At 42.6% G+C, this 11,910-nt stretch overlaps 1 long non-coding RNA gene and 1 pseudogene across 2 annotated transcripts; both read left to right on the top strand.

The window, feature by feature from the left end:
- The first annotated feature begins 1,036 nt into the window (after nt 1-1,036).
- LOC141026811 (uncharacterized) lies at nt 1,037-4,494 on the top strand (annotated as a pseudogene).
- Nucleotides 4,495-8,147: 3,653 nt separating this feature from the next.
- On the top strand, nt 8,148-10,934 carry LOC120976791 (uncharacterized). Of its 2 annotated transcripts, none has more exons than XR_006662040.2 (3): nt 8,148-8,633; nt 8,724-8,778; nt 9,553-10,934. It is a non-coding gene; the product is annotated as an uncharacterized lncRNA (long non-coding RNA). The 2 variants fall into 2 exon arrangements; XR_006662043.2 differs by having other exon boundaries at nt 9,546-10,934.
- Nucleotides 10,935-11,910: the final 976 nt, after the last annotated feature.

Genomic DNA, 11,910 nt, shown 5'->3' with positions numbered 1-11,910 from the left:
TGGTGTCAGGCTGCGGCCCCACCAACACTTTTAGTCCTGGTTCGTGGCACGAAACGTTACTAGAGGCTGAGCTTTAGTTCCGGGTTGTGCCCTGAACCGGGACTAAAGGTGTTCCTATATGAACCCTTCGTCCACCCGCGATCGGGCTCGCTCTGTTCTTCCCCTTTTCCCTCTCCTCTCTGTTCTTCCCCTCTTCCTCGAGCTCATCACACGTTTTGCCCAAATTTTGTCAAGATTTGAAGGCCCCCATCCTTTCAAGTGATCACAAAGGTTAGCAACTTTGTCCTTTCATCTCTCATTGCTAGATTAGCTCTTGCAATGCTTTATATAGTGATTAATTTGTGAGTTTTAGTAATTTGGGAGGAATTATATGTGGTAGTTTATTTGATTTATATGCAATTTGAGCTCAAAATAACTCTTAGTTTGCATATGTAAGTGTGGTTTACTTAGTGCCTTCTCGTCTCTGTCCTAACCACCGTCGATCGTCCGCACCGACCCGTCGCCGGCACCACCTTGTGGTGAGCCTCTTGTTCTTATCTTTTTTATAAAAAAAAATCATGTTCCTGTGATTTAGATATATAGTTACTTGTATAATTATCTTACCCGTACGTTGTTTGTTATACATAGTGCCATGGTTTTGATATCCGTCCCCGTCGACCCTCGTCCCGGTTATGATTCGGATGTGGTATATTCTCTTTTAAAACTATTTGTTGCATTTCATGTTTATGACAAATTATGCCCATCAAGTTGACATAGATATTTTTATCTAGGAGGTATGTGAACCAGAAATTCCAACCGACCCTATTGTCGAGAGGTTAAATTTAGTTGAAATAGAAAACGAGTATTTGAAAGAAAAATTGAAAAGAATTGAGGAGGAGAAGATGGAATTGGAGTTGCATGTTGCCGACGTCGTGCATGATCACAAGATCAAGATGGAGAAAATGCGCTTGACGAATAGAAAGATTAGAAAATATGCCATTGATAGTGAGGCTTGGTATCATTATGCTGTTGGATCAATTGTTACCTTAGTTGCGATCTTGATCGCATTTGTTGTTGCATTTAAATGCTTTAGCTAGAGAGTTATTTGTATGTTTGTTTTATGATAATAAGTGTTGTATGAACTTTATGTATGAACTTGTATTAATTTGGTCTATTCGGTGCTGTGTAATGAAGATGAGCCGACAATGGATGTATGATGACCGATTATCTTCCTAGTTCGTTGATGGCGTGCATACTTTTCTGCTTGCGGCTGAGGCAAACAAGCGGGCGGATGGTTTTATGCCTTGTCCAAGTGCTGGCTGTAAGAATGGTCACAATTACTCTAACTCAAGAACCATTCACGTCCACCTGTTTGAGTCCGGTTTCATGCCCCACTATAATGTTTGGACCAAGCATGGAGAAAGAGGGGTTATGATGGAAGACAATGGAGAAGAAGAGGACGACGATAGCTATCCTGGCCATGGGTTCCCTGAATACGATGATACAACAATGGGGGAAGAAGCTGAGCCGGCAATGCGAGAAGAAGCTGAAGAAGAGGCATCAGATGAGCCCGCCGATGATCTAGGTTGTGCCATTGCCGATGCAAAGAGAAACTGCGCAAGTGAAAAGGAGAAGAAGAAGTTGCAGCGCATGTTAGAGGATCACAGGAAATTGTTGTACCCGAATTGCGAAGATGACAAGAAAAAGCTGGGCACCACACTGGAATTGCTGCAATGGAAGGCAGAGAATGGTGTATCTGACAAGGAATTTGGAAAGTTGCCGGTAATGTTAAAGAAGATGCTTCCAAAGGACAACGAATTGCCCGAGAGTACGTACAAAGCAAAGAAGGCTGTCTGCCCTCTAGGGTTAGAGGTGCAGAAGATACATGCATGCCCTAGTGACTGCATCCTCTACCGCGATGAGTACGAGGATTTGAACGCATGCCCGGTATGCGGTGCATTGCGCTATAAGATCAGCCATGATGACCCTGGTGATGTCGAGGGCGAGCGCCCCAGGAAGAAGATTCCTGCCAAGGTGATGTGGTATGCTCCTATAATACCACGGTTGAAACGTTTGTTCCAAAACAAAGAGCATGCCAAGGCGATGCGATGGCACAGAGAAGACCGTAAGAAAGACGGGAAGTTGAGAGTACCCGCTGAAGGGTCGCAGTGGAGAAAAATGGAGAGAAAGTACATGGAGGACTTTGCAGGTGAGCAAGGAGCGTATGGTTTGGTCTAAGCGCAGATGGCATTAATCCTTTTGGGGAGCAGAGCAGCAACCATAGCACCTGGCATGTGACTTTATGTATGTATAAACTTCCTCCTTGGTTGTGCATGAAGCGGAAGCTCATTATGATGCCAGTGCTCATCCAAGGCCCGAAGCAACCCGGCAACGACATTGATGTGTAACTAAGGCCATTAGTTGAAGAACTCTTATAGCTGTGGAATGTAAAAGGTGTACGTGCGTGGGATGAGCACGCACAGGAAGAATTTGACTTAAGGCATTGCTGTTCGTGAGCATCAATGATTGGCCTGCTCTCAGTAACCTTTCAGGACATACAAACAAAGGATATCGCGCATGCACGCACTGTTTGGATGATGCCGACAGTATATATTTGGATAATTGTAGGAAGAATGTGTACCTGGGACATCGTCGATTTCTTCCGAGCAGGCATCCCGTAAGAAAGAAAGGCAAGCATTTCAAAGGTGAGGCGGATCACCGGACGAAGCCTCGCCACTGTACTGGTGCTGATGTACATGATATGGTCAAGGATTTGAAGGTAATCTTTGGAAAGGGTCCTGGCAGACAACCTGTTCCGAATGATGCTGACGGACGCGCACCCTGTGGAAGAAGAAATCTATATTTTGGGACCTACCCTATTGGAAAGACCTAGAGGTCCGCTCCGCAATCGACGTGATGCACGTGACGAAGAATCTTTGCGTGACCCTGCTTGGCTTCTTGGGCGTGTATGGGAAGACAAAAGATACACCAGAGGCATGGGAGGACCAACAACGTATGCACGGAAAAGACGGCATACATGAGGGTCATGCCAGCTACACTCTTACCAAAGAAGAGAAGGAAATCTTCTTTGAATGCCTGCTCAGTATGAAGGTACCGTCTGGCTTCTCGTCGAATATAAAGGGAATAATAAATATGGCAGAGAAAAAGTTCCAGAACCTAAAGTCTCATGACTTCCACGTGATTATTATGACACAACTGCTTCCGGTTGCATTGAGGGGGCTTCTATCGAAAAACGTTCGATTAGCCATTGTGAAGCTTTGTGCATTCCTTAATGCAATCTCTCAGAAGGTAATCGATCCAGAAATCATACCAAGGTTAGAGAATGACTTGGTGCAATGTTTTCTCAGTTTCGAGTTGGTGTTCCCACCATCCTTCTTCAACATCATGACGCACGTCCTAGTTCACCTATGCAAAGAGATTAACGTTTTGAGTCCTGTATTTCTACACAATATGTTCCCCTTTGAGAGGTTCATGGGAGTCTTAAAGAAATATGTTCATAACCATGCTAGGCCAGAAGGAAGCATCTCCAAGGGCCATGAAAATGAGGAGGTCATTGAGTTTTGTATTGACTTTATTCCTGATCTTAAGCCGATTGGTGTTCCTGAATCGCGGCATAAGGGCGGAGTGGATGGAAAAGGCACGCTAGGAGCGGATCAAATAATATGTATGGACGGGCACTCTCTCACTCAAACACACTACATAGTTCTACAGAATTCCGCCTTGGTGGCTCCATATATGGAGGAACACAAGAATTTTCTACGCTCCAAACACCCAGAGATAAATGGGACTTTCGCCGGTTGGTTGCAGACACGTGCCATTCATGACTCCGCTGTTGAAGATGACCTGTACTTGCTGTCCCAGTTACCATCTTCGAATATAATGACTTTCAAAGGGTACGAGATAAATGGGAATACCTTTTACACGATCGCCCAAGATAAGAAGAGCACCAACCAAAACAGTGGTGTCCGCTTTGATGCAGCAACCAAGACGGGAAAGGACACATATTATGGTTACATAGAAGACATATGGGAACTTGACTATGGACGTGGTTTGAAGGTCCCTTTGTTTCGGTGCAAATGGGTCAATATGACACGAGGCGGGGTAACGAAAGACCCGCAATACGGAATGACAATAGTGGATCTCAACAATCTTGCGTACGCAGACAAACCATTCGTCCTAGCTAATGATGTGACGCAGGTTTTCTATGTGAAGGGCATGTCTACCAAGCTAAGAAAAAGAAAAGATAAGGAAGCGAATACATCATACGATGAGCCAAAGCGCCACATAATTCTTTCAGGGAAAAGAAACATCGTGGGAGTGGATGACAACACAGACATGTCAGAAGATTATGAAAAGTTTGATGAAATTGCTCCATTCACAGTGAATATTGACCCGAGCATCCAGTTAAATGATGAAGATTGTCCATGGTTACGGCGCAAAGGGACACACGCGAAGAAAAAGTTTCACACCCAAAGATCCCACTCTGGGATGTGATCGGCTTCACTGTCATCACTTTCTTCTCTAATGAGTTTCCGGACTTATATATCTGGAAAGTCCCACTTCGAACAAACCGGAGGGAATCTTTGTAATAGTTAGGGTACTTATGTGTTTTGGCATTTGAAACACGAAGAATATTATGTGCAAACAAATTCTTTCATGCATTATGTAGGACTTCATTTGCTATTTTTTGAGTTAAATGACCCTTAAATTGAAAAGCACTACAAATGAATGCAAGACATGATAGTCTATCAACAATGCAAGAAGATCCATACTTCTCTAACTTCAAAAATTGTGCGTTCAATATGCACCATTCAAAGCCACGTCATCAATTTTCAACCCTTTCTGACTTCATTTGCTATTTTTCATGCATTTACTGATTTTTTTAGCTAAATGACCCTGAAATTGAAAAACACTTCAAATGAACTCTGAAAAGGTTAAAAGTTGGCATGGTACCATCATTTCACCCACATAGCATGTGCAAAAAAGTAAAGAGGGTTACGGCAAAAACTGGATGCACCTCGTGTACAAAAGGGACAATCTCTTTTGAAGTATCAGGGTTTCGGACGAAAACACATCTGTTACAAAGACATTTCATTTTCTGAACTTATTACAACTCCAGACTTTTTGTGCGTTCAGTATGGACCATTCAAAGCCACGTCATCAATTTTCAACCCTTTCTGACTTCATTTGCTATTTTTCATGCATTTACTGATTTTTTTAACTAAATGACCCTGAAATTGAAAAGCACTTCAAATGAACTCTGAAAAGGTTGAAAGTTGGCATGCTATCATAATTTCACCACATAGCATGTGCAGAAAAGTAGAGAGGGTTACGGCAAAAACTGGATGCACTTTGTGTACAAAAGGGACGATCTCTTTCGAAGTATCAGGGTTTCGGACGAAAACTCATCTGGTACAAAGACATTTCATTTTTTTTAACTTATTACAACTCCAGACTTTTTGTCCGTTCAGTATGCACCATTCAAAGCCACGTTATCAATTTTCAACCCTTCCTGACTTCATTTGCTATTTTTCATGCATTTACTGTTTTTTTAGCTAAATGACCCTGAAATTGAAAAACACTTCAAATGAACTCTGAAAAGGTTGAAAGTTGGCTTGGTATCATCATTTCACCCACATAGCATGTGCAAAAAAGTAGAGAGGGTTACGGCAAAAGCTGGATGCACTTCGTGTACAAAATGGACAATCTCTTTCGAAGTATCAGGGTTTCGAAGAAAACTCATCTGTTACAAGGCATTTCATTTTTTAAATAACCTAAGTATGACCAAATTGAATATAATGATAAAACACACTAATATTAAACAAAAGAAAAAAGAATCCCTAAAAATCTATTTTTAAAGTTAAGTTATTCACAAACTAGTGATTCACACAAATTTCAAATAATTCAAATTTAAACTATTCAAATTTGAAAATACTGGCACTAACAGAAAGTTTGTAATTTTTTGTACCTAAAGCAAAAATATTCACAAAGAAACTCTAAATACACCAAAAACTAACTCAGAAATAAATAAAAGAAAATAAATAAAGCAGAAAAGAAAAAAAACTAAATAAAAAAATTGTGCGCTGCCCAACGGGCCTGCTTGGCCTTGGGCCAGGATGCAGGCCCACAGGGCAGCACGGCAAAGTTAGGCCCAGAAGCCTGCTATAGAGAGGAGCTCGACAGAGCTACCGCACTGGGGCTTATAAACCAGTGCGGACGCCCCTCGGCTGGCGAGATGGGACTAAACTTGTCACACGGCAGCTGCGCCAGCGCAGCCCTTTAGTACCGGGGCGTGGCTCCAACCGGTACTAAAGAAGGGGTCTTTAGTACCGGTTGGAGCCACCACCCGGTACTAAAGGGGTGTGCCTTCCCGCCGCTTGGCCTGGCCAAAACAGGCCTTTAGTACCGGTTGGTGGCTCCAACCGGTACTAAAGGTGCCTCCTATATAGGAAACACTTCAAAAAAATTCAGTTTCTCATCTCCCACTTCTCTCTGCTTCGACATCGCCGATGCCCCGCCCCCGTCCCCGTCGACGCCCCGGCCCGTCGTCGACGTCCCCGTCGTCGTCGTCTCGCTGCCGCCCCGTACGCCGCCACCGTCGCTACCCCCGTCACCGCCCCAGTCGCCGCCCCCCGTCGCCGCCCCCGTCGCCTTGCCGCGCCTCGGCCCGTCGCCCCGCTGTGAGAACCCCGGCCGCCCCCAAGCCCGCACACACACACACACACACTTAGATGTTTTTCTGTTTTTAGTTTTTAGTTTTTAGTTTTTTCTGTTTTTTATACAAAGGTTTTAGATGAATTAATTAATTAGATTAGATTAATGTCAAATATCAAATGTCAAATGTTAGATGAATTAGCTAGATATATATATTAATGTTAGATGAATTAGCTAGAATTTGCATATAGAAATTTCGTATAGAATTAGCTAGATATATATATATATTAATGTTAGATGAATTAGCTAGAGTTTGCATATAGAATTTAAAAAATGTTATATTTGCATATAGAATTTTGACATATGCAACGATATCATTTTTTAAATTTGTATATAAGAAATCACAATCCAATCATTTAAAAAATGTTACATTTACATATAGTATTTGTTCCCGACGATGCCCGGCCCGCATCCTCGCCGTCGACCCGTTCGCGACGACGTCCTGCTTCAGAGGACCCATGTCCGGGACTGGGCTCCGCCGGGCTGGCACTGGAAGGTGCTACCTTTAGGGGGGCGCCGCTTGGTGAGGACCCCGGCCCCGGGTCCCGTCGTCGACCCTGAGCTCCTTTGGTGGCCTTCGCGTGGGCCACTTTCGGTGCGGAGGGAGCCGGCCCCGCCGGAGGTGGTACGTCCACTACACCACGACACTGCATTCCCTACAGACGTGTGTTGGGAAAAGTCACTTTCACCGACCGACTATTTGCTGGTAAAACTGTTATCAGACAGTTGGTCGGTATTACTCGCATGTAACGACCAACTGTCAGTCGGTAATACTGAAATCTATAGCATTGAACCATTGGTCGGTAATAATTGCACTCTCGTCACACAGTCGGTCGGCAAATGTGTTTCGATTTTTTCGAAAAAGAGAGGTTTGTTCCTGACGGACGGTGGGTCGGCAGCTGGGCCGCCGGAAATATCAGTTTGCGCGCCTGCAAAAACTTAGCGCGAAGCCCATCCGAATTTTCATGCCGCGCGCCCCCACAGCCCAACCTCCTAATACACTGTCCACTTGAAAAAAAAACACCACACTGCTATCTCTCTGCTCTCTCTCCCTTACAGCATGTTTGGCAATATTTGAGAAGGGGAATGGGAGTTTAGAGTAGGGAGTTGGATCAAGATTAGACATGGGATAAGTCATTTTATTTCCAATCCTCTGTTGGTGCGTGATAGGAGTTATTCGTGAGAATTTGAGAAGAAAATATACTCCCTTGTTTGGTTCGTGGGAATTGACATGGGACTATACAAGGAAAGTTAAGATGAACGGTTAAAATTAACTCACTTAAACAATTCCCTTCCAACTCCCACCCCCTCCCCTGTTAATAAAACGGTGGGAGTTGGAGTCTCAATTCCCATGCCTTTTTCCTTGTAAATTTCTAATTCTTCCAACCAAACAATAGATTTAAAGTCTCATACCCCTTCAATTCCCATTCCCTGGCTCTAATTACCCCCAACCAAACACGCTGTTATCTCTTTCTCTCCCGATCTGAGCGGCGGCGGCGACGCTCGCATCTGGCAGCGCCCGGTGAGGCCACCTCTCCCCTCCGTCCCATGGCACCACCGCCCCAACCCATACCCAGCTCCCTCTCCCCCTCGCATGGTAGCAGATCTGAGCGGGACAAGGCCCCTTCGGTTCTGGTGGTTCGGAACGGGGCGGGTGACCTCTGCTCCCTTATCTTCTGGCGACTAGGAGCGTGGCGGCTGGTGCCCCCATCTTCTTAGCCGTCCATGGCGGCAACGACATCCGGAAGCCCCCCCCCCCCCCCCCCCCCCCCCTCTCTCTCTCTCTGCAGATTTTAACTCCCAGCAATGAACCTTCCATAGCTCTGGTGGTTGGTACGGCCATCTCTCTGCAGATTGTTCTCTTTTAAAAAAAAATCAGTGCTGCTTTGATTCATGGAAATAAAGAAGCTTTTGAAGCAGTAAAGTTCAAACCCTAGCCATCGATTACTATTATTGTCTATTTATATTGTGCGATTGTTAGCCACTGAATTGGATAATGGTTTTTGCAGGGCTACCTTTAGAATCCGCAGGTAGAAGATTTCTGCAAAGATAAAGCAAAATGAGGTACAAAAAAATTCATTGGAACTTCTAGCAGTAAGTTCTCCTTTGCTGAACATATACAACCATAAGAATAGAGAAAAGTATTTATGTACTACATGGAGTAAACATGCCCTCCAGAAGTTCAATCTAGTCTGGTAGATGTCATGTTACCATATCATACATACATATACTGTAGAAAGAAGATAAATCATGATGTTGTTGATGGATTGGCTCAGCTGAGAATGCATGAAGTGTATTTGTAAGAAAAATAACAGTAATACCATACGAAAATATGTAATAATAAATAAATAACAGCAGGTTAACATACAGGGGCTGAATTCTCATGGTTTTTGACACTAATAATCTCCAAGCCTGAATACTAGCTCTATATAAGACGACATTTACCATAAAAACTGAATTCTCATGGTAGTTCACATTAATAATCTTCAGTGTAACACAAAAGCGAGCATGACTCCATTTTGCTGCTCCAGACATAGTGCAACACATGTGCCCAGATGTTTCACATAATCACATGTGATTAGAAATTACCAAAAATGATAATATATCCATCCACGGTGCTCTTTATAAGACAACATTACAATTGATATTAGCCACTAAAGATGATCAGATTAGATTTTCAGGTAATAAGATATGTTACAATTGAATGTCGACAGTTGGTTGGACATTTTGCATCAGTCCTGAAAATTTTCTGAAATTTCAAGTTTGTACCTAACCAACTGAATATTATAGATGCATTTGTTACTTTACTTGACACCATTGACACTCTGAAGGTTGTAGGGTTCAATTGATACATGGCGTGTCAGCATTTGTCTATCTAACTAAAAGGTCAGCCATGAGTGTTCCCAATATCAGTGTGCTTTGTGCTGCAGAAAATGGATTTTCGAAAACCTGTAGCACATGGTGTCCTGGGAATTCCTCGCTATGTACAAGTTTAGCAAATACTGTATGGAAGTGGGCATCCTAGGTTGCAGTTGGATCTCTTAAGTTGGTTGCTGTTATTCTTGTTATTTTGCATGAAAATACAGTATTTGTGAATCACCTTTCTGCTGTTTTTTGAGAATATACACTTAGACTTCTAATAGACTAATTAATCAATAAGACAGAATCGTATGTTGTGTATGATAAAAAGAACCAGAACATGGATAAATTTTGTATAGTTGTAGTTGTAGTATCTTATGCACATATCTCAACTCATTCAGGAAAGCAGATAATAGCAGGCAATAGCTACTGTATCTGTATAGTCGTAGTCGAACTTAGCATTCAACTTTACTTTGTCACCATAGCCCTGTGTTGATACTGTAGTCAATAGGCAGCTGGGCTACCATGTACTGGTAGAGTTTGTTGTACGTTACCCTTCTGAGGAAACTGCATGTATCTATAATTTTGTTGGACAGAAGATCCTGAAGATTATGTATTAGCTTATTCCTTTTTGGTGGGCTGCTATTAAAGGTCTGAGCTATATAGAAGTCATCATGGTAAAAAAAAGTCTGAAGTATCCTGTAAACTCTTACTTATTTGTGGCCCATTATGTTTAATCTTTGTTGATAAATACAATTCCGCTCCATAAAATGAGTGAATGCCAGAGAAGGTCTCTCTCAGTTTCAGTTTAAATTTTTAATGCAGTCACAATAAAGTCATCTAGTGAACGGCTCCTTGTGTGTTTTAACTCTTTATGGTTATCAATGAACTTAGTGTCTAGAAATTAGGACATTTTAACTAGTGCTTAGCATGCCCTTTACATGGCCACCTATACCTGAATGGAGTGCTTTTCTTAGTAGGTGTTTCGGTATTAGCTTGCCCTGTGAAGTAATAGTTGTCAATGATATGATCTATACAATTTTTTTAGGTGCCATTGTCTTTATGAAGTATGAATGTAATCACAACTTCTTTACATTTTGTAGGCAAGACATGCAAGAGGACGAGGAACCATGAAGCTGGTGGTTCATGGCAATAGGATATTTTTTGTAATGGTGACTGAATCTTTGGAGATGCGTTTTATGTATCATTTTGTAAACACACATTGTGCCTGAGAAAATGAACCATATTGTTTCCTCTTTAATTAGTTACATTAGTTTATGGGAAATTTGGTTGGTCATTATGTTAATATTGGATGAACTATTTATATGTGATATTAATTAATGTGTTCTATTATTGTTTGATTATGGTTTAATATTGTTGAGGACATGCACATTATTTGTATGAAATATGAAACTTGATTGATATTTTGCTGGTAACACAAATGTAAGCTATCGAAGGGCTACTGGATGTTGGTTGGCAAAACAAGGTTTGGGAAAGCTAATGCAAGGGAAGTTGGTCGGCAAAACAAACCTTGACAGACAGTCGGTAGGGAAAGGCCATGGCAAGCCCAACAGACAGTCGGTCGGGAAAGGTCCATGGCAGGCCCAATAGATAGTCGGTCGGGAAAGGTTCATGCCATGCCCAATAGACTGTCGGTCGGGAAAGGTCCATGGTAGGCCCAACAGAATGTCGGTCGCGAAATGTACCCCATAGCTGACAAACAGTCGGTCGGCAAAGATATGTCGGTCGGGAAAGGCTTTTCCCGTCTGGACTTTCCCCAACAGACAGTGTCGGTCGGCAATAGTCTTTCCCGACTGTCTGTCGAGAGAAGCTGTTTTCCCAGCCAACCTAGCTGATAGGGATGTAGTGTTATGGTGTAGTGGTCGCCGTGTCAGGGAGGAGGACGAGCACGTCCGTCGCTACATGGCTGCTATGGACGTCAGGTTCTCCAATACCTGGCAGGTTCTTTGGGGAGATGACCCGAGCTATGATCCTGTGATGATTCCTTCTCTTTGGGTGTCCACCGCCCGCGCTTCAGGAAACGCGAGTGAACTAGATTATTCTGTAGTATTCGATCTTTATTAGCTAGCTAGCTAGTGATGTATTCGATATATAATATTCGAGACAATGTATTCGAGATTATATATATTATTCGAGACGATGTATTCGAGATTATATACATTATTCGATAATATTCGAGACGATGTATTCGAGATTATATTCGATGATGCATATTATGTAATATGATTCAGTTTTTCCTTATTGATTGCATGCATGCATTGTAATTTGAATACTAAATTATTTTATATTTCTTCTGGATTAGTTAAATAAAAGCTA

Source organism: Aegilops tauschii, chromosome 1 (assembly GCF_002575655.3).
Source record: "Aegilops tauschii subsp. strangulata cultivar AL8/78 chromosome 1, Aet v6.0, whole genome shotgun sequence".
Lineage (NCBI taxonomy): Eukaryota > Viridiplantae > Streptophyta > Magnoliopsida > Poales > Poaceae > Aegilops > Aegilops tauschii.
The sequence above is the reverse complement of the archived record's forward strand: the minus strand, read 5'-3'. Positions and strand labels throughout refer to the sequence as shown.